The sequence below is a fragment of the Apium graveolens genome, chromosome 6 (genome assembly GCF_009905375.1).
Source record: "Apium graveolens cultivar Ventura chromosome 6, ASM990537v1, whole genome shotgun sequence".
Lineage (NCBI taxonomy): Eukaryota > Viridiplantae > Streptophyta > Magnoliopsida > Apiales > Apiaceae > Apium > Apium graveolens.
In genome coordinates this window covers 79,620,594-79,645,233 of record NC_133652.1, presented here as the reverse complement: position 1 = coordinate 79,645,233, position 24,640 = coordinate 79,620,594, and positions in this window count along the sequence as shown.

Sequence of the window (24,640 nt, the reverse complement as noted above, 5' to 3'; positions counted from 1 at the left end):
AATTAGCTTCTGACAAACTAAAACAGGAAAAGACAGCTGAAGTTAACATAGGCTTAATGACAAAGAAGCAGCTTAAGCATAAGCTGAAAGATGTTAAGAATGCAAACAAGGTAAAATCACCTAGGAAAAACAGGAATGGAAAGGAAGGTGTGAATAAAAGCAATAACTATAAATCTGTTCCTGATGCTCCTAGGAAAGCGTGTCATAACTGTGGAAGTTCTAACCATCTGGCTTCTTTTTGCAGGAAAAATAAGAATATTAACTCCTTATCTTCAAAATCAGGAGTTAAGAGTCAGTCTGTTAGATACAAACCACAAAATCCTTGTTTTCATTGTGGTAGTTTATGGCATTCCATTTATACTTGTAAGGAATATCATAGTTTGTACTATGATTATTATCAAATAAAACCTTCTTTAAAGAAAGTTTCTGTTGTTCCTTCTAGTGTAAGTTCTGATTCAAAGTCTGGTAGTATAAGTTCTGATGAGAAAACTGTTAACATAAAATCTGATGCTAAAGCTGCAAATGTTAACAAACCTAAAAAGGCCAAAGGATCCAAGCAAGTCTAGGTCCTTAAAACTAATAATTAGTGGTCTTTTTGATTGCAGGGCAACAGGAAAAATATTTTAGTTCTGGACAGTGGATGTTCAGGACATATGACTGGAAATAAGGCCCTGCTATCAGACTTTGTGGAGAAAGCTGGCCCAAGTGTTTCTTATGGAGATGGCAACATTGGAAAAACTTTGGGATATGGTAATATCAATCCTGGGAATGTCATCATTAAAGATGTAGCTCTGGTCTCAGGACTTAAACACAACTTACTGAGTATAAGTCAAATCTGTGACAGAGGTTATCATGTTGATTTCTTTGCAGAACATTGTGAAATAGTTAGTAAATCTAAAGAAAAAATTGTTCTGAAGGGATTCAGGCGTGGTAACATTTATAAAGCTAAGCTTTCAACAAGTTCTGATGGTTCTGCAATCTGTTTAGTGAGTAGAGCCTCAACTGAAGAAAGCTGGAATTGGCACAAGAAACTCTCTCATTTAAACTTCAACAAGATAAATGAACTGATCAAGAAAGATCTTGTGAGAGGACTGCCAAAATCCGTGTTTGTTCCTGATGGTCTTTGTGACTCATGTCAGAAGGCTAAACAAAGAAAATCTTCGTTCAAGAGCAAGACTGAATCATCAATTCTTGAGCCTTATTATCTGCTTCATGTTGATCTATTTGGTCCAGTGTAAGTCATGTCTATTGCAAAGAAGAAATATGCGTTGGCCATAGTAGATGAGTTCACCAGATACACATGGGTGTATTTCTTGCACACAAAAAGTGAAACTGCATCTATCCTGATTGATCATGTCAAACATCTGGATAAATTGATCAAAGATTCTGTGAAAATTTTGAGGAGTGATAATGGCACTGAATTCAAGAATCTGATAATGGAAGAGTTCTGCAAAAATCATGGAATAAAGCAGGAATTTTCTGCTCCTGGAACTCCACAGCAAAATGGAGTTGTTGAAAGGAAGAATAGAACTCTCATTGAAGCTGCACGAACAATGCTTGAAGAAGCAAAGCTTCCAACCTATTTCTGGGATGAAGCTGTGCAGACTGCTTGTTTTACTCAAAATGCAACACTCATTAACAAGCATGGAAAAACACCATATGAGATGGTGAAGAACAAGAAGCCAAATCTCAAATACTTTCATGTATTTGGATGTAAGTGTTTTGTTCTCAAGACTCATCCTGAACAGCTATCCAAGTTTGATCTAAAAGCTAATGAGGGAATCTTTATTGGATATCCACTTTCTACAAAAGCCTTCAGAGTCTATAATTTGAGAATAAAAGTGGTCATGGAATCTATCAATGTCTCTTTTGATGAAAGAAGATCACTGGACTTGAAGATTGCATTGATCATGATCAGCTGAGATTTGAAAATGAAGATTCGTATTCTGATACCTGAAGTCCTGACAGTCTAAGTCCTGATACTGTAAATTCTGATGGATTAAACTCTGATGTTATTGAAACTGTGGTGACTACGTCAAAGGAAGATGCACCAATGCAGGGGGAGCATACTCAAGATATTATCACATCTCAAGAAGCATCAGAAAATACATCTGGCTCTTCAAATTCTGATTCGTCAAGTTCTGATAAGCCAAGTACTGAAAATCTAAATACTGAAGGATCCAACTCAGAGAGCATAGTTTCAGGGGGAGCATCAGAAAATGAAACCGAAGACAGCATGAATCATGGGGGAGCATCTAGTTCTAGAGAAAATCTTCCATCTGCAAGGAAGTGGACAAAATCACATACACCTGATTTGATAATTGGAAATCCTGAGGCAGGTGTCAGAACTAGAACAGGTACTTCGAATGAATGTCTTTACAATTCTTTTCTCTCTCAGTCTGAGCCAAAGAAAGTGGAAGAAGCTCTTCAAGATGCTGATTGGGTGCAAGCAATGCAGGAAGAGTTGAATGAATTTGAAAGAAACAAAGTCTGGACCTTAGTGCCAAGACCCAAGAATAGATCGGTTGTTGGTACAAAGTGGGTATTCAGAAACAAAACTGACAGTGATGGCATAATTGTAAGGAACAAGGCAAGGCTGGTTGCAAAAGGATATTCTCAACAGGAGGGAATTGACTATGATGAAACATTTGCTCCAGTTGCTAGGTTAGAAGCCATAAGGATATTCATGGCTTATGCTGCTCACAAAAAGTATATTGTCTTTCAAATGGATGTGAAAAGTGCTTTTCTCAATGGAGAATTGGAAGAGGAAGTATATGTTGAACAACCTCCAGGCTTTGTAGATTCCAAACATCCAGATTATGTCTACAGGCTTGATAAAGCACTTTATGGACTTAAGCAAGCTCCTAGAGCATGGTATGAGACTTTAGCTCAGTTTCTTCTGGAAAGTGGATTCAACAGAGGAACTATTGACAAAACACTGTTCTATCTCAACCATGGCAAGGACTTACTTTTGATCCAGATTTATGTTGATGATATTATTTTTGGGTCTCCAAATGACAAACTTTGCAAAAAGTTTGCCAAACTAATGCAGTCAAGATATCAGATGAGTATGATGGGAGAACTCAGTTATTTTCTGGGCCTTCAAGTCAAACAGAGTGAAGAAGGAACTTTTATTTGTCAATCTAAGTACACCAGAAACTTGCTGAAGAAATTTGGAATGCAAGACTGTTCAAGTGCATCCACTCCCATGGCCACTGCAACAAAACTGGATAAGGATACTGGTAATTCAGTAGATATTACTGATTACAGAGGTATGATTGGCTCACTTCTCTATCTAACTGCTAGTAGACCAGATATCATGTTTGCTACCTGTCTTTGTGCAAGATTTCAAGCAGATCCAAGAGAACCTCACTTAACAGCTGTAAAAAGAATCTTTAAGTATCTTAAAGGAACAGCTGATCTAGGATTATGGTATCCTAGAGAATCAGATTTTAAATTAATAGGTTACTCAGATGCAGATTTTGCAGGTTGCAAAATTGACAGGAAAAGCACAAGTGGAAGCTGCCAATTTCTTGGAGGCAGGTTGGTTTCTTGGTATAGCAAGAAACAAAAGTCAATTTCCACATCAACTGCAGAAGCAGAGTATATTGCTGCAGGAAGCTGCTGTGCACAGATTCTCTGGATAAAGAATCAGTTACTGGATTATGGGTTAACATATTTCAAAATCCCTATTTACTGTGATAATCAAAGTGCTATTGCTATGACAGGTAATCCAGTTCAACACTCTATGACAAAGCACATCAGCATCAGGTACCATTTCATCAGGGAACATGTGGATGAAGGTATAGTGGAATTGCATTTTGTTCCCACAGATCAACAAGTAGCAGATATCTTCACAAAACCACTGTGTCAAGCTACCTTTTCAAAATTGGTAAATGAACTTGGAATGATTTCAGGTTCTTTCTCTAAATCTGCTTAAACTTGTTCTATGTTATCAGACTTTATGATCAGTATTTACAGAATTAATCTTTTTGTATATTCTGTGCATTAATTGATAAATGTCTTTAAGTACTGACTGTTGTCTGATATATGTTTCTAAACTCTGATAAGTGATATGTCTGTTTCAGTAACTATTCAATCCTATTAGGATAACTGTGCTAGATACTGACCTACTAGTCTTCAATAAACAAATGATCCCATGAAAGAAGTAATTATTTCTGTGGAAATCTTATGACACAAGCAAATTCTGATACTTGAGCTTAGTTTAGTTTACTTTATTCATCTTATTACTAAGTCCCAAATTAGAATAATGCTACTCATCTGTTTAAGTTCTGATTCTAGTAAAACTGTTGAATGTACTAAGTGCTGATAAACCTCACTTATCAAAAGAAGAAGAACATGAATCAAAGAATAATATCAGGTACTCCTTTGAGATCTAGAGTAAAAATGTGAATGGGACGACCCAAGTGCATTGCTGGTATTAAGTAAATATGCATTAGAAAAGCAAAATATTTTCTTGGTGACTTTTCACACTCTATGATTACTGGAGAAATACACTGATAAAAGCATAAATTCTGATAAGCAGTCGTGACTCACTTACACTGAGAAGCCACTGTAGAAGAGAATTTTAAAGATGCATAAAATTAGCACAAAAACAGTTGAGGTGGACTCATGCATGAACTCATTTATCAGTAGGTTTCAGGATAATGACAGCTCTTTAGCAAAATTTTAATTATGACTTATTTCTAAGATGTACTGAAGTAGATCAGACTTTACTCTTTGTCTGTTATTTAGCTTAATGCACACACTAATCACTCCATCTGAATGATGAAAATTTCTGTGGTGGTCTATGTTATTTTAGATAAACAGTCATTGTGTCATTTTTGCACAAATTCTGAGGACAAGTTCTAGTTACACGTTCTGATGATTAAGTTCTGACATTCATAACTAAGAACTTGTATGAGTATTTACTAAGATGAACATTCCTTTTTCGAGTTAAGAAATTATGTTCTGATGACTGTTAAGTTCTGGTATAGGTCTAAGTTCTGATTTCTCAGTCTAATCCTTTACTTAGCTTATCTTTGAATGAAATTTAATAACAGTCTCAGTTTGTACTCGCATATGTTGAAGTGGAAGCTTAATAGTCACTATGATTAGGATTAATGGTTTTGTACTTGAACAGTCCACTGTTTCTTGTGTCTTGTGCGGTCTAGACCATGATTCCTCTTTCCAATGACTGTTATTCTTTCTCAAAGTCTAGGGAGACGAGGTAGAATTAATTCTACCTGTCAGCATTAAATATCTTTGCGTCTCCTGGCATTCTCTTGCCTATATAATCAGCCACTTCACTGTAGCCCTTTCATCAATTTTTCTCACAATCGTAACTTCATATTCTTTTTCAAAAGCATCATGGTTCGATACAACATGTTTTTCAATTACCAAAATTTTCATATGGAGCTTAGCTGCGCCGACTGGCAGCAGGAGTGGCATGTAACTGCCATTCCTGAAGAGATATGGGGCTCTGTCCCACAGGCGGTGCTGAACCAACTTCTTTTCTTCGAGATGGACTACCAGCTTCATCTTGATCGATTGGAGGAGGAACGGCGGGAAGCTATCCGTCAGCAAGAGCGAATCATTCGACTCGCTATCTTGTTTGTCGAAGATAGGAAGAGGAAGATGACTTAATCTCGTCTTCTTCCTGTTCTTCTTCATCCTCAGCGTTGTCAGGCTTCTTAGCTAGGACTAAAGCTGTTGACGTTAGGATTAGAAGCTTAGGGAAAATCTTGTATTGATGTAATTTCTATTTCATATATGTATTGACTTGATATATTAATGAAAACTGTTTTTACTTCAAGATTTTGTCTCTGAGTTATTTTATCGTGTGTTGTTAAATCCTGCTTGATATTCTGATGACCATTTAAATTTTGTCTTTATTTAAGTTCTGATTCTTTGTCAGCACTTATTCATCGAAATTATCTCGGTCATTTTTCACATGATTCATTTTCAGAATATTAATGTTGCAGTGAAAAATAATTCAATCAGTGCTAACGGTTTAAATTTTGAATTAAAACTGTGTCTCTTGATAAATGAAATGGTTTTTCCTTGAAACAAGGCAACTGGGTAAGTAATCATTACTGTTTTCTCGAGCCCAGTAACTATCCGTTATTACTGCATGTCTAACAGGTGTCCAACGGTAACATTTTTTTTCAGAGTATAAGAACAACAGAGAGAAGATTTCTTTAATCTTTTATTTTCTTTATACTTTATCTCTCTTCTTACTTTTACTCTCTTTCTCATTCTTTCTCACGTTGGTTTTTCATACAGACATTATCTCAAACACCTAACAGGCATACTTGAATTTCAATATTTTTTCACATGGCACCAAAGGATTTAATCATTGATGGAGCAAAGTTTGTTCCAAACAACTATGCTGTAATTCTTGATCATGCTGAAGCTCCATCTGAATTGCATTTTGTGCAAGATCTTCTTGCACATAGTGAGGTTGGGTACGCCTTAATTCAGCCTGAATTATTTTCAAGTCAACAAGTTCTGCGGTTCTGGAGGACTGGAGTTTTTGATGACGGTGGTAAATGAGGAACTCCCAGTATTATCTTCCAAGTGGGTGATTCATCCTATGTAGTCACTCCTGGTACAGTACGAAGAGCATTACATCTTCCAGAAGATTGTACCTTCTCTATACCAGAGGAATCAGAACTTCGGGGGTTAATGACTGATTTGGGATATGAAAAGAGTCTGACGAAACTTGGACAGTTGAAACGGGCTAATATCAGAAGAGAATGGAGTTTCTTCTTCGATTGCATCACCAAGGCTTTTGGCAACAAGTGTTCAAATTTTGATGCCAACCCAATTCTGAGTCAGCACATCGGGTATGCTATTATCCATCAAACTCATTTTGATTTTGCAACTGGAATAATTGGTTTTATTGGGGATAGGATGACAGAGGATCGAGATGTTGTTTATTTTGCTAGATTCTGTCAACTTATTTATACGTATTGTACTGCTGAACCCCAGTTAGTCAGCACTCAAACCCCACCTTTTAAGGTTGCAAAAAGATACTTTAACGACCTGATAAATGCTGACACAAAGAAATCAATGGTGAGATAATTACAGATTCCTCAGTCTGTGAAACAGATTCTGGTAAATGCTGATCCTGCTACTTACAAATCTGTTTACTCAAATGTTCAACCAACTCCCCATAACCAAAATCCATCAACCTCAGTACCTACCTCTCATTCTACTCAACCTACCCTCAGAACTTATCTCAAATCCTATCTCTCCACTTCACAGACTGCTCCACCTTCTTCTTCAGCACCTACTGTGAAGCCTACATCCTCTAAGCCAAAGAGAACAAAGACTGTTCCTCAAACACCTCAAAAGAGGAGAAGCATTACTTTGAGAGATGAATCAGATTCTGAGGATCAGATTCCCTCTTCAGAACCTGTGGTAAATGAAGCTGAGAAGGCAACTTCTCAGAAGGATTCTGCAATTGGGGGTTCTAGGCTTCTCAAGAGGCTTAGACGTATGACGGTTCCTGAAACTTCCAAGGAATCCAAATCAACAAGGAAGTACAAGAAACAGAGGGCACAAAGGCCAGTTTCAGATGATGAGGAGGAAGCAGCTAAGGAAGGGGATCAGGAATCTCTGATCTCACAAGACAAGGAATTTGCTCCAGTCACTTCTTCTCCATCAACTCCATCTCAGGAACCTGTATCTGACAAGGCTAATTCACCTTCTATGTCTCTTGTTGATCCAGGCACAAGTGCTGAAATTGATATTCAGAACCTGGTTGTGCCTGAAATACTTTTCTTAGAAGCTCCAACAGCAAATAATCCTTCCACAACACCTGTTACTGATGCTGTTCAAACTCCTGAGTTATCACTAACACCTTCTCTGCATCAAGATGCTGATGATCAGATTTTAGGTGAGCATCAGGATATGGCTGTTGATCAGAACTTAGTATCAGATCAGCAATTAGAGGATGTTGAAGCCTCCATTGCTACTCACACAGTTGTCTTATCAGAAGATACTGATTCTCTAAGTTCTGATGCTGTAAATGTTGGAGATACTGGTGAGGCTGCTACAACTGTAGATGCTGATGAAGCAGGTCCTTCAGGACATACTCCTCCACTGACTCTTCCTAAGTCTGAACTGGTAAAGGAGTTTGTTATCAGGGATGCACCAGTACCTTGGAGTGAAACTCCTGCAGGTCAGGAGTGGACTAAGGAATGGAACTCAGTTTCATGTGTTCCAAATGCTTTACATCTTGCTGAGCACTTGACTAAAGCTGATGAAATGTTATATTCTGATGATTTTAAAACCCAGCTTAGAGTCACTGCATTGAGTACTAAACATCTACAAGGTCTTCATTCCAACACTCATGCAGAGCTACACAAGATTCAGGAGAACTTTATCAAACAGGAACAAGTTTGGAAAATTGATAAGAAAAAGTTCTTCCAACCTACCATTGACAGGGTTGCTTATATTGAGAAAACTCAAGAGAAGCAACAAGCTCAGATTGATCAAATTCTGAGAAATCAAGCTTCTCAGCAATCGCAACTTACTGAAATCCAGACCTCAGTGGAACTACTTATCTCTCTTTTATTACCTGCTGATGCCAAAAAGGGGGAGAAGGTAATTAAGTCCAAATGCAAAACCAACAAGTCACTGCAAGGAAAGGATGATGGAAAAGATGACCAAGGAAACTCTGGAATGCGTAGTGGTCATAGTCAAGGTAGAAGGTTTACATCAAGACAAGCTAGTCACAGAACAAGTTCTGATACTGGGAAAAGAATAAGTTCTGCTGCTGGTAAAAGGATAAGTTCTGATGAACTTCTAGATCTTGATGAGGAAATGTCAAGACAGTTATTTCTTCAAGAAAATCCAGGGATGGACTTGGAAAGTTTAAAGGAAGAAGAAGCCAGACTTAAATCAGAGAAAGTCACATCTAAATCTGAAGCTTCTGGTAAAAAGTTACTTCCAAAACCTAAAGGCATAGTGATCAAAGAAAGGATACATACTGAAGAAACTTTGGCTAGATCACAACCACAGATAGATCCAAGATCCAAGGGTAAAGAAAAGGTTGGTGAACCTATCAAGCCTTATGTACCTCCTGAGGAAGAAGAAATTACTGATGAAAAAGATGATCTTGCTCTGACTTCAAGAAAAGTTCTTAAAACAACCTCTGACATGGCTCAAGTTGTTCAGAGTCAAGAAATTGTAAGTTCTGATATTCAGAAGAAGCAAGTAACCTCTGACAGTGCTCAAGTTAACTTGATATCAGAAAATAAATCTAAAACACTCCTACCAGGATTCACTAAAGCAAAACAGACTCAATCTTTGAAGACTACTCCAAGTGGTTTTGAAGCAAGAGTAGTTACTGGAAAGGAAGCTAGAGATAAAACTGGATTGGGAAGTGCTGATGAAAGAAGAGTACACAACACTACCGATGATCCAACTTCCTTGAGTGAACCAGGTATTGGAGCAACTCCTGAGAGATTGAATCAACTAGAATCTGTACAGATGGTTTACCATACCTACTTGAAAGAATACATCATGTTGTATTTCATGACAGATGGTAGGGTTTATCATATAAGACAAAATGCCATTCCTTTGAAGTATTTTGAAGAATTGGAGCATGTACTTTTCTTACTTCAAGTGGATGACAGAATAACAGAGACTGCTGCAAACTACTTAAAAGAACAGATTTAGAGACAGAAAAGGCTTTATTCTGTTAAGTCTGACAGCAGATATGTTCCAAAGTACAGAAATCACAATGGTGATATTGTTGATATGAAGCCTAATACTGCACAGATCAGAACATATCTTGGTATTAAGGGGCTTGAATTCAATCTAGAGTCTAACAAAGCTTATATCATAAGACTAGATCGGGAGTTGAGAAAAGAAAAGATTAATGATCTCAGAGCTGCAATATTTCAAACTGGTGAAGATACTGCAGAGCTTAAAGATGTCAAACGGAGAATGATTGATGAACTCAGATATGCTGAGAAATGTTTGTTGAAGAATTATCTCAGAACAACTCCTGACATCAGAGAGATCAGAAAATGATGAAGCCAAGTCAAAGATCTACAACTACTTAAATTCTGATGTGTATACAGACCAAAGTTGTTATCAGAAGTTGAATTGGTAAAAGCTTTAAGGACTATAAGTTGTAGTTATCTTGTCTATTTCTCATGCATTTGTACTTAATGTTTTTGACATCATCAAATATCTGTTAAACTTGTATATTTTGCTAATTTACAAGTTGGGGGAGATTGTTAGATATATTTGATAATGTCATGGCTAATATGTTTTATGTTTAGATTTCAGATCTTATTTGAACAGAACAAATCAGTACTTAACTGATTAGTACTTATACTGGACGACAGAACTTAAGGGATATCAGTACTTATGTTATCAGGAGATAAGCATCAGGAGATAGATATCAGAACTTAAGTGCTGAAGAACGATCAGATAAGGACAGTAGCTGATTAAAGTTAAGAAGATCAAGATAAACATAAGAAGAGATATGCATGAAGAAGGAATTCCGTGAAGAATGGAATACTTGGAATAGAAGATATCTGATTGATATATTTTAGGAAGCAGAATTATATTCAATATCAATTAGCGATTATCTTGTAACTGTGTAGTATATAAACACAGACATAGGGTTTACACTATAAGTGTTATCATTATCGAGAATATTATTTACTATAACCCTAGCAGCTCTCGTGATATTTTGTTCATCACTGAGAGATAACAGTTCCAGATTGTAACAGAGTTTATTGTTTCAATAAAGTTTGTTTTCTGTTACATAAGTTCTTGAAGTTTGATTTGATTGTAATAAACACTATATTCACCCCCTCTACAGTGAAAGTGTGACCTAACAGCATTCATGTACATTCCTCATTCCACTATCTCTTTAATCAAACAAAAACCATGTGAGTGCCTCATTTTCATCACACTCACCCACTCAAACTCCCTCTCTTCCCCTCTCCTCTCTCCCTCTCGGCCGAACTCCCTCCCCACCCCCATTCTTGCCATTTTCTTCACTTTTGCTTCATCTTCTTTCACTTCTCAACTTAGTCAAGCCAATATCTTCATCATTAGTGGAGTAGCATCATTTTAAGGTGAGTTTTGTGTGTGCATGTTAATAAAGGCGAGGTTGAGGCCTTGATTCTTATGAACTCAAGGTTGCAACCACGGTGGCTTTTAGAAATGAGCAAGATATGATCTTGGAGAGGTGTTTCTATTGCACCAAGTCATACTCATTGTTCATCAACATTTGGCAATGATTTCTTAGGATCCGAATGTAAAGTGTTTGATATTCCCAAGGAACTAACAATGAGATTTACAGAAGGGGGGTTGAATGTAAATCTCAAAACTTTTTCAAGTTTTGAGCAGTTTCAAAAGCTAAGTGTTTTGATGAACAGTTGTGTGTGAATTGCTTTGAGCAGGTGCAGACAGATATATATTCAAGATACAAATGTAAAGAACACAAAGGCTTTAAAAACTTTTCTGGTGGATTCGTTGTTCCACCAGAGATGTGTATTTCAGAAAATCTATGATTCAAAGAATTGATCACAGTTGCGTCCTAGTACAAACTAGATGATTTTCTCTCTATAATTTTCTAAACAGCTCGGGAAAATTCATCATCTAATTACTAGCTGCAACTTGGTTTATATATCACCAAGTTTACAAGTGAAGACAAAAATAAAATACAATTTTTAAAATAGTTCTTCACATGTTTCTTCTTCATTTCTCTATCCAATGCAATCTAGGATAATCTGTGAATCTTTGAATACTTCCTTGTTTGCACCAGAATGGGAATGCTGCATTTTCTTGATTCATCCAAGAGGCTACCATATTCCAATTATCTCTGTCAACCCATGTGCCTCTGTCAGCTTATGAATTGTCACTGTCAAATGCTATTGAACTGAGCATCCGTTGAAGCTTTCATCCGTTGATGGCTTTATCTGTTGATGCTTTATCAGTTGAAGCTTTACCCGTTGATGCACTCATCCGTTGAAACTTTAGAGACATCCGTTGAAGCTTTGTTTCTCATCCGTTGAAGGCCTTTAATCTATCAGTTGATACTACTTCATTTATACAAAATTACAAGGCATGAAATATTTACAATGAGCCCTCCTATTTGCATATCCACTAGTAGTCAACATGACTTATAATTTCCCATAACTTCTAAGAATTATAACTTAAATACAGAAACTGAAATGTGCTACAATACTAAACTTATTTCTAAGTAAAGCTACTCCATCAACGGATAGCCAGAATGGTCTTATCCGTTGAGGCTAGAAACACTAGATTTCTACTTAAGTGTTTTGCTTAACTTATCATCAAACTAATACACATATTCCTAACAGTGTTGATTTTGGGAAGTTTTTATGAAAAATGACCATGCATGTTGATTTTAAAGTCTTGCTCCTTATAAATATTGTTTTGTTAAAGATTAGACCCTTGCATGCTATTTTTCCATCAAGATACCTTAATTTTAGTACTTGCATGTTGAATATAGTGTTTCCATATTGATTTACAAGTGATTTTTTAAGTATAGACTATACTTGTTAATTTTGTGCTTTGGTGTTTGACTTGTATGAGATGCATGTTGTGGTTTTTGGTTATAAAATGCTAGATGAAGTATTTCATGATGATGAGTGATTATATTCAGTAGATATCAAGTTATTTTTTTGGAAATATGGTTCAAATTTTTGCTTAAAACTCATGGACAAGATATTGTTAGTGTAGTTGTTCTTTTAACCTCTTGACACTTGATTTTTGTGAGTTGCATGTCATGATTCCTTTGATAAAATGCTATTTTAGATTATACATGATGATATGAGCTTAAGGTCAGTAGGTGTCATGATGTTACCATGCATGATTGCTTCAAATTTTTGCTTTAAAATGCTAAGTGATGGTTTGTCTTGAGATGTGTTATCTTGCTTTCCCTTATAATTAATTTGCATGCTAAGTACATTGTAAATGAGCCATATATGTTGATAGTAAGTAGGTATAGTGTATGTTAGGACTTACCTTGGTTGGTTGATGTTTGGTTTTGGTGTAATGAAGGGAGTTAAGTGGAAGGAGTTGCATTGGTTATAATTGGATAGATTTTTGTACTAGAAGTTGGATTATTTGAGGTAAGTTTTAGCAAGTCCTTGGTAGGCCTGAGTTCAAGAGAGTTGGTATTTGGTTCATACTTGAGTCCAGTAGCTTTAGATTGCATAAAAACTTTCATTTGGTTAGGCGCACACACACTAACCCGAGAGCAACTCAAAACAGGGCATATTTGAGAAAGCTTGACTTTTGGTTGATTATTATCATGTCATAGGTTAGGCCTTCATGGGGCCTTGGTATAAATAGATAGAATAAAGTCTTAGGAAGCTTAAAAACTCATTAAAACCAATAATTGAACTAGATAAATGAGTTTTAAGTTGATAAAATCAAGGAAGTTTGAAAATAAGGGAAGGCAGTTTTTTGTCAACTTCCACTCGAGGCCTAGGAAGGCCTGAGTGAGGCCTTTGAGTCATTAAAAATTTGAGAGTCATTTTAGAGTCTGAATAACCTTTGAGAGTTGGTTTGGAGTGAAGTCCCAAGGTGGAGATACCTTATTCCCACCAAAGCACCCGAGAGTCACCATTAGAGTTGCCTTTGGGGACATTAGAGAAGTGCATTGCATTTGTGTGTCTTTTAAGTGAGGCCTTGATGTCAAAACAATTGCTAAAGTCAGATTAAGTTCATAAGAAGTCATAGGAGTCAGAATATAGCAAAGGCCCAAGGTAGAAATTCATAATTTTACTAAGGCACACATTTGGTGACAAGGTATGCATTCGGGTAAGCTAAGTAGGGTGCATTGCATTTATAAGTCTTGTAAGGTGAGGCACAAGTGTGCCTTACTTAATCTAGGTTGTGTTGAGGTCTGTAAAGGAGAATTAGGAGTAATAGTCTTGATAATTACTTGTTAAATGAATAATTGCTTGAGTGATTAGGATCTAGGTGTACTATTGCCATTCCATTTCTTGCTATGTGTTATATGGATTATGTGAAGCGTATATTACTTGAAATTAATTGTGTTTAATTATATATATATAAGTGTGTGTATATGTGTATATGCATATTTATAGTATACGCGAAAGGGTAGTTAGCAAGAGTTGTGATGAGGATACTATTTTATCATAGGTTCAAGTAGGAGGCCAGGGAAGGAGCCCTTAGACGATTCCATTCAAGTACTCAGTAAGCATAGTCCAGGCAAGTGAACTCTCAACTTACCTGTATAATTTTGTTGCTTGTGGTTAAAATCCCTGTGAATGCATGATTACAGTTTTAATAAGATTAATTAGTCCCTGACATCACCCAATAATTAAGTCTTGAATCTAGTCAATCTCTTTCATACTTGAATTGATTCTTTTCCTCACATATTACCTCATATCCATGTGAATACCATACAATAGTTCCTTAATAAATCATGTGAATCCTAATACCCTCAAAACCTAGAATCATATCCTTTGGAAACCCAAACACTAGTATTGTTTCCTTCATTTGAACTTTGACAATACCAACCTTTGTTATCTTGTCCTTGATCAAGACCTTTTTAAAAAAAATGAATTGATTAAATGGAATTGGATAGTATGTTTTGATAAGACTGAGGCGCCAGTCACTGTTAAAACCTCAGTACCAGGGAGCCTGATGGTTTTTATATGGCCACTGTGTGTCGAGGATCCTCAAAGGTTTTGAATCACTTGTTATGTGGTTCGGAGCTTTGATGTGGGCTGATCACCCCTCATTGCTCATAGCGATGTGTGATTTCCAATTCCATTCACTCATTATAACTTGATCTTCTATTTGAGATTTTATATTGTTAAATTATCCTCTATTACTGTTTATCGAGTTTATGATGCATTGTTATATATTGTTAATCACTTGCTGAGCATTTTGCTCATTAATATTGTTATTGATGTTAGCCCTTCAGTGAAACCCGAAGATGGTTCGTGTGACGCCCTCCAAACCCGGGGTCTAGATTTGGGGGTCACTAGCCAATAAACTATAATAAAATAATCACAGCGGAATAATATAATAAATATGACCCCTTGCATGTAACTGGATCGATCACAGGTTATAGTATGGAACAGGCACTAATACAAACCAACTGTTATTACAAACCATGAGTCTAATTAGTTTTACAACTTATTCAAATTTTATTACAAACCTTTATACTATTCAAGCGTCCCAAACTGTCTACCTGGAAAACACACCAAACTATTTACAAGCACTCGACTTCTGGTCAAACTTGGGACTCAAGCCTGCTCTGGCTTAGCTGAAATATTAGAATAATAAACAAGTATGAGTGAAAGAAATGCTCAGCAAGCAGTATAAAGTTTGTAAATGAACAACAATAACAATATCTGAGTAAAATCAGAAGCTGATATAAACTTAAAAGTTTAAGCGACAGTTTAATAAAACACAATTATGCACTATGCTGTTCCTGATGATCAGTCATGAAACAACACCGGTATCCCGCAGCCATACCGTAAATATAGGTATCGATATCCCGCAGCCATACCGTACCTATTGGATATCCATGAAGAAGGCATATATTCGCCTAGCAAGATATTACACTTTCATATAATAACTCACGCTGGACCGGTGCCTCGGTCTCTTGTGCTAACCAAGAATCAATTCACAAAACAATTTTGATTAAAGGAGTCGGATCAATGACATCCTTATCTATTCAACTCCCCATGTCACATGGTCCGGAGTTATCTCAACAACTGATGGCGAAATAACTAGAACAATTAGTTATTTTCTAATCTCAATTCAAAGTCTCACTGTATAGAGTATCTCTGGATAGTATAGTTATTCACTATCTATCGAATCAAAAGGTTGGTTCTAGCAGAATCATTGCTAGAAAACGAGAATGTCAATAAATATAGGAATATTGATATTCAATATGCTATCAAAGTATTTATAACCAGTTCTTATATTTGAATATGTAAAACAATAAGCTATTCTGAATTTAGAATAGGGGAGAATACTTGCATAATATAGTTTGAAATGAACATCACTTGAACGATAAGTGAAGTTAGGGTACTTGCCTGGTATGCTCGACAACTTCTTACTATAACTCTGCTTATAACTGCTGGCTACTATCTCCGTCTAACACTTGACTGCACTCCTTGCTACTCGATTCTATAAACAAAAGAACTATCTTAATTGATAGACCAAACTCAATTGACGTAACTATACGTCTTAACATCTACCCGATCGTATATAACCAACATGGCATTTTAAAACTGTAAACAAATAGCACACATATCATATAACACATAATCATGACATTTGTATAACACGTAATTACGTATTTCATGTAACACATAAGTCAGATCATTAAAAGATAGGTCCTAGGGCATTTAAAATGAAATTCAGATCAATATTAGCATTTATCGATCAAATACCGACTCAAACTGATGCACAAATCAAATGACATTGCAATACAAAAGAAATTAGGACTCAAAAGTATTTTTATTGAAAGCGCAATATTTTTCTGAGTCTATACGCGTTCATTTCGTATTAAACGGACGAACGGTTTAATTATTATGAATAAAATAAGAAATAAATAGATTTAAATCAATTAATAAAAATATTAATTGATTTTTAAATACCAAAATATAACTTTTAAAACCCAAAAATAATTTTTAGAAATTATTTGAATTAATTATAAATAATTTACATTTATTTAACTATTTATAAATAAAATTAATTAATTAAATGATTTTTAATCAATTAATTGAATTCATAGATAATTAACCAAAATAAATTATAAATAATTAAGTCAAATTAGATTTTTGAAAATAATAAAAGAAAATAATTTTTAGGATTTAAAATAAATAATTAAATGATTTTTAAAATTTACAAATAATAAATGAATAATTTTGAAATTAAAAGAAATGAATTTTAGAAAAAATAAAATGAATTTTGAAAGAAAAAGAAAAAGGAAAACAAAAATACAAAAACAGGTTTTGTATTTCTGTCTTCTCTTCTACTGAATCAACAGGCGGCACAGGAGGGTGGTGGGTGGCCGGACTGTGAAGAACACGGCCACCGGAATCTGGAAAACCCAGAAACCGGTGCCGGATTCTGGCACTTTCCGGCAACACCAACCCGCCCCGAAACCACACCGAAACCCCCCCGTTTTTGGCCCCAATTCACTCCATATCAGTTCTACAGTCCAGAAAACACAGCATCAACCTCAAATCTACAACGGAAATGAATCCCGGCCAAAATTCGAACTCAACTCCGGCGAACCACCGGAAAACTCGATTTCACGCAAATCGGAACCAAAAATTACGATTTCAGTACGAAAATAAAGCTAAGATTAATTATAAACTATCCTAAGCATCAAACATAACCAAGAACATCTTTATAATCCAGAAAATCGATTTGAAAAATCCATAAAAGTTTAGAACTCGACTTTAGCACTCCGGAACCAAACAACACATATTTATGATCAAAACGACTGGAAAACATCATCTAAAGCTATCTATAACATCAGAATCAATCAAAAATCATTCTAATTCAAAAACGAATTCAAGCCTCAAGAACACAAAATCGATTTTTCACTTTACCTAACCTCAGATCGTGATTCTGGTATCAAAAGATCGGGCTTGAAACAAGGATCGTTTTGGTTACAAGAGCATCAACAGAGGATTCCTAGAACTCCCAATATCATCAATTCTTTGTCATGAACACAATTATACCCCCAAATTTTGTTCTTGCCTAATTCTATTTTCTGATTTTTTTAATAAAATTAAATGAATAAATTAATCATGTTCAGCTATTTATATTAATCATGAAATTATATCCCCAAAATAAATTAAGGGTGTTTTTATCCCTAAATTACAATAATTAAGCCCAAAAACAATAATTACGGGGGAATAATTTTAAAAACGATTAAATACAAAATTTATTTCAAAATTTCCCAAAAATTGCGAATAATGTAAAAATGCAAAAAAAAATAAAGGATATTTGAAATACGAATAATTTTATAAAAATAAAAACATCGATTTTGTGGGATTTGTCGTCCCGGTGGGGTCCCGGTCCGTTGATTTTTGAAAAACGGAAACGATCTCTAAATTACCAAAAAATCCCGAAAACACGTAAAATATATTTAAACGCACATAAAATCAAATAAAACGGGTATCTTAATAAAGACACTAATAATTACGCGTCTCGGTTGCAGATAAGTTCATATAATTGCAATTTAAACATATTTTTAATCAATTGAAAAATTTTCTGGCCCGCGCGAAACACACATAACAGTTATAACATCTCATATGATGGCATTTATCACTTTAAATTTATAAAACACTTAATATTTATTTATTTAACATATAATATTCACATAATTTTCCCGGATATTACAGTTCGTTTCAAGCAAACCGCGCGTAAGACTTCTGGGGACTCGGGATATGCTTACCGTCAGATGTTGGAGCAGGTAGGGAACTAGTAGTTCCCTAAGGGTTGTAAACTTGGGTTTAAAATTTGGTAGTAATTTGGCTTAAGATTTCTTGGTCTGTAATAATTAAGATGTTAGATGTTGTTCAAACTCATTTATGTGGATTTGGGGATTGTGGTTATGGGTTGTAGCCTTAATAATCTATCTTTTGTAGTAATTTACTGTTTAATCTAAATTATGCATATTCCTTCTAGTTAGTATTGTGGGTCCATCATATTACATATTCAAACACTGATATATTTATATTTTTGAGGAGTTCTTATAATTGAAAAGAAACCAAGAATTAAATTCAACCCCCCTTCTATAATTCTAATTGTTAGATTATTTGGGAATAACATCGTTGCTTAATGTTAGCCAAAGTATTAGTAGGTGGTGCATAGGCAGTTGATGCTTGAAATTAGGTGACAAAAACTTGACACATCGGACTCCAAGAACGAATAGAGTTTGCTGGAAGCCTTTTGAACCACTAATGAGCATTATCTCTCAATGTAGAGCCTAGAAACCTACATTTGATTAGGTCTTTAAACTGGTAAATCTCCATCTCATTATTGAACCGAGTAAGATACTCCACTGGGTCAGTAGCACCTTCAAACTTCAAGTCTCCTACCCTCCTGTATGACCGTGGAATGGGTGAATCTTTGATCTTCTTGGTAAAGGGAGAAGCCACATCTAGCTTCAAGATGCCCCTCTTTACTACTTTAATTTTTCCAATGCTTTACAGGGGTCCTTAAATCTATATGTGGCTCCTTTCCCATCAGACAGCTGCTCATCACTTTTCTTCTATGCACTGGAACCTCCATTAGTATTGTGTGCTGAACATTGAGTGAAACTAGAACCTCCATCTTCTTCTGCTACAGGAGCTTCAGGTGCAGCCTTACTTTTGCCTGCCTTCACCAGAGAGGGTTACTTCTCATTCTTTTTTCCCTTTTATACCTTAAGATACTGAGCCTTATGCATCCACCTTGACCACCACCTTCTCCTTCTTTTTATCCAGATCCAACCTGAGATCTTTATTGGTCAGCTTTTTACCCACGCGATTAAAGACACTTATATTGTACATAGCTGAAGGTTCAGCCTCATCTTTGAGCTTTTTCTTAGGATCCCAATCTGCATTCTCCTGGTTAGTGTCTACATCAGAAAAGGTAGGCTTCTTTGGCTCAGCATCATCCTCCTCCTTTTCACCTTCGAAGTCCAGCTGTATGGGAGTAACATCTTTCTTCCCCACAGTTTTCTATTTCATCATCTGCATACTTAGACTCGTGGACTTCTTCTCTAAGGAATCAATCCTAGTGCTCATCTGTCACAGGTGATTTAGGATATCCTTGTTAGTAACCTCTTCACTGGGATCACCATTGTTGCCCTTTTAACCCCTTCTCGATGTTTGTTCCTTGTCAGAATTGTCTGACATCTTTCTCTCTCAAAAAAGATATTGGATTCCCCTCCTTCTAGCTCCAAAAATGTTATCAGAGAAAACTAATTATAACACCCCCAATTAATCGTGCTTGATTAACTAAATCACCCTTGATTTTCGGATGAAATGAAGTTATGGTAGCTGCTGAATAGAGGTTCAACAGCTAAGAAAATGCTATTTTTGTGTATGAAATTCGAACTGAGTTGATAAAGAACCAAGTAAAATGGACGAGAAATGCCTTCTCGGATCCTACCAAATGTACTTGGAAGATAATCACAATGGTTACACGTGCCAGTGTGTGTAAATGTGAATCATCGAACCCCTTTTCCAATTGCCTACATACCCTATATATAGGGATCAAGTTCAATGTAGTTCTCTAAGATTGGACTCCATTCATTGGAAAATAATCCACCCTTTTGATCAGCCAAACAAGTTACCACAATTAATTCAACTGTTTCTAAAAGAGGTGTAGTGTCCAAGTGCGGCTGGACACCTAGAATCATGTTCCTATCCATTACCAATACATGGTTCCCATGTATTTATGTATTTATCCTATAATTATTCATGTTTACCATATTTTATAGTGATAGAATTTCATTAAAAGTCCATCCCATGCAGATAGAAGTTGTTCTCCTTTATTATAGGAGGTATGGTCCTAGCTGAACTCTACCTCTTCTAGTCGAGGTTTACTATTCCAACCTGTTAAGGTATACTGATGCTTCTGTATGAGTACCTTACCATTCCTTATGTCATAGGCCTATTTCTCTCCTTAAAGTCGCCCGTGCGGCCCGTTCTCAGTCGCCCACCAATTTCATTCGCCCCCAATTGCATACAAAGCCCCAGGCGCCTAGTCTGGACAAGCGCCACAAGAACATCAGCTAACACCCTTCATTTATACTTATGTTAAACTAAATATAGCCACAGTAAATGTAAGCACACAGCAGAATTTACAAGAGACACACTCTGAACCTTTTCGTTGCCATCACAACCCAAAAGGATATAAGAGAATATAAGTCAAGACTACAATGTTTGCCTATCTTTCTCTATACAGTTTTCTATGTGCAGAATATTGAATACAAGATACAAATTACATCAAATATATGCATATCTATATCTTCCCACATTTTTCTCCCTTGCTGAGTAGTTATATGGGCAGTTACTCTCAGCCAAGTAGTTTCCAGCAGTTACAACAAAACCTGGCAGCCAAGCATTTACTTGTGCAATCTTTTGAGCAGTTACTAGCAATCTCTAGACACCCATCAATATATGTATATACATATATATGCAACCAAACTATCACCCATATTTTTTTTGTCTCACAACCATGCCAGTTGTAGCCCAGATATTATTTCCCCATATGAGCCCAATAATTAACCCAGCCTTTGGTCCCAATAATATAATGCATTTTGGCTGCTCAGCCAGCCACATATTCATCCCAACACAATCTGATTATTGTCAAGCCAACTATCCTAGCAACCAAGTGTAAATCATCCCCCCATCAAGCGTTAATCAAGCTCCTTGTAGTCGCCCAGTTTGACACCTAGCGCCTGGCCTTGGCGGCGTTGGGATCAGTCACCGCTAAGCCGAATCCGACTTCAGCCTTAAGTTCTTACAAACTCTCCCCCAATTGAAGAGTCCAGTGTCCTCATTGGAGGGTTTTCCAATTACTCCCTAATCTGATCTTCAAATTGCCACAAAGTCACATCCCTTTCCCATGTAGCATCCACTTCTGATTCACCTTTCCACTTCACCAAGTAATCAGTCCTTCTATTTTACCTACCCATCCCCATAGTTCGATGATCAAGAATTTTATCAACCATCTTGTCAAACTATTTCTGAATGGTAGGAGGCGCCCACTTTAATTGTTGCCTTTGACCCAATAAACTTTCATGAAAAGGCTTTAGAAAACTCACATAGAATGTTGGATGAATATTCATCATAGCTGGCAGATTCAATCGATAGGAAACAACACCAACTTTCTTGATAACTTCAAATGGCCCATCATATTTCTGAACCAACCTACGATGAACTGACTTTGAACTAATCTTCTTCCAAATTTGCGGTGACAATTTCAGCAACACCTTGTCCCCAACCTGAAATTCCAAAGGCCTATGCTCTTTACTAAGGCTGTCATGAGCATTTTCAAATATTTACCGTCTCCCAACAGCGTATCTATAAGCAGCAGGACAGTTTCCACCCGTTCTCTGATTCGCTACCTCATTTGGAGTTCTAGGCTGCACTCCCAAAACCATCTCAAAAGGACTCTTGCCTGTTGATGACGAACACTGCAAGTTATAGCAGAATGTGCAGTGTCCATCAAGTGTAACCAATTTTTCTGACTCGCAGTAACAAAGTGCCTCAAGTATTCCTTTAACAAAGCATTCAACCTTTCCGTTTGGCCATCCGTTTGAGGATGATTCGCTGTAGAAAATTTCTGTTTAGACCCCAGCAACCCAAACAAAACTGTCCAGAATCTTCCAGTGAATCTTGCATCTCTATCACTAACCACATCTTCAGGCAACCCAAAGTACTTTACCACGTTCTTGAAAAACAGCCCAGCATCTACATCAGCTGGACAAGATGCAGTACAGGGACAAATACAGCATACTTAGAGAATCTATTCATAATCACAAGTATAGATCACATCCCATCAACACTAGGCAGCCCTGAAATAAAATCTAATGATATAGACTTCCATGTCCTGCTAGGGATTGGAAGAGGCTACAACAAACCTGCATCCTTCTTCTTTTTCTTTCTTGCCAAGTTGACAAACCAAACATGACTTCACATACTCTTATATGTCTTCTAACATCTTGGGCTAAATATATGTTCTACATAGCAAAGCATGCATCCTTTCAACACCCAGATGTCCGGCCCACTTAAAGTCATGCGACTCTCTCAAAATATGTAGTCTCAAACTCCCACCACAAGGAACATAGATCATATTGCCTTTGGCATGCAACAGCCCATCTTGAATCCAATAATTATGAAGAATGCCTTCAAGCACTTCCTTTATAAGTCGATTATATGCCTCATCTCTTCCTGAAAGCACCCTGATTTATCCCACAAAATCTGAGTTTATGACTGTTAGAGCATTAACAAATTCTTTCACAACCACCTTTCTACTCAAAGCATCAGCCACATGGTTCCAGGCTCCCAGCTTATGCACCCAGGTGAAATCAAATTCTACCAAGTATTCCTGCTAGCGAGCTTGCTTTGGAGTCAATTTCTTCTGAGTTTTGAAGTAAGTATTAGCCACATTATCTATACACACCACGAACTTTGTACCAACAAGTAATGTCTCCACACTTCTAAGAAATGAATCACAGCAGTCATTTCTTTCTCGTGAGTAGTACACCTCTGCTCAGCATCTTTCAACTTTCTACTTTCATATGCAATCGGATGACCCTCTTGAACCAACACAACACCAATAGCTTTATCAGAAGCATTAGTGTGCACCTCAAATATCTTCTCAAAATCAGAAAGTCTAAGTACCGGCTCAGTCTCCATAATCTGCTTCAACTTTTCAAAGGCTTTCATGCAGCTCCCGGACCACTCCCACTTACTATCTTTCTTCAACAAATCAGTGAGGCTTTGGATGATTTTTGAATACTCCAAAATAAAATTTCTGTAGTAGTTCGCTAACCCAAGAAAGGACCAAAGTTCAGCAACTTTAGTAGAGGCAAGCCGATCAACAATGGCCTTAACTTTTCTCGAATCCATCTTCACAAGTCCTTGACTAATCACATGCCCAAGGAATATAATTTATGTAGTGCAGAATTCACACTTCTCCTTCTTCACATAGAGACTATATTCACGCAGTTTCAAGAATACACATTTCAAATGTTCTAGGTGTCCATCTAGACTTTCATTATATATGACAATATCATCAAGATATATTACTACAAATTTGTCTAAGTAGTCATATAGCACATCATTCGTAAGATTGCGAAATGTGGGAGGAGCATTTGTTAAACCGAAAGGCATTACTAGGAATTTAAATGACCCATACCTAGTAACGCCTGTTGTTTTGGACTTATCTCCTACTGCAATCCGAAATTGCCAATAGCCTGACCTTAGAACCAACTTTGTGAAGTACTTTTCCCGTGAAAGTCTGTCAAAGAGCTCAACAACATTTGGAACGGGATAATTATTCTTGATTGTCACTTTATTTAGCACCCAGTAATCTACACACATTCTCAAAGACCCATCAGCCTTCTTCTGAAATAAAACTAGAGCACCTTAAGGAGCCTTGGAGGGATGCAGTGACCCTGATTCCAGCAAACCATTCAACTACTTCCTTAGTTCCCCAAGTTCGAATGGACCCCTTTGTAAGGGGCTTGTGCAGGAAGCCTTGCACCAAGCTCCAATTCAATTTTGTGATCAACGACACGTCTAGGCGGAAAGGACTTAGGTAACTCAGGGGGCATAACATCATCAATTTCCTTTAGTATTTCAGCAACAGAATCTGGAACTTCAACCATTTGATCCGGCTTCACTTCAACCAAGGCTACAAGATATATTACTTCACCTCGTTTCAACCCAGCTTCAACCTGCAAGGATGATAATAACCCATTATCTGCTTTTCTCTTATCCCACTTCTCTAGAATACCTTTCACAAAACAAGGTTATTTCTCATCGCCTATGAATATTCCCCCATAACGAGGCATCACCGAAACATTCTCTGCCAATAGGAAATCCATTCCTAATATAATGTCAAAATC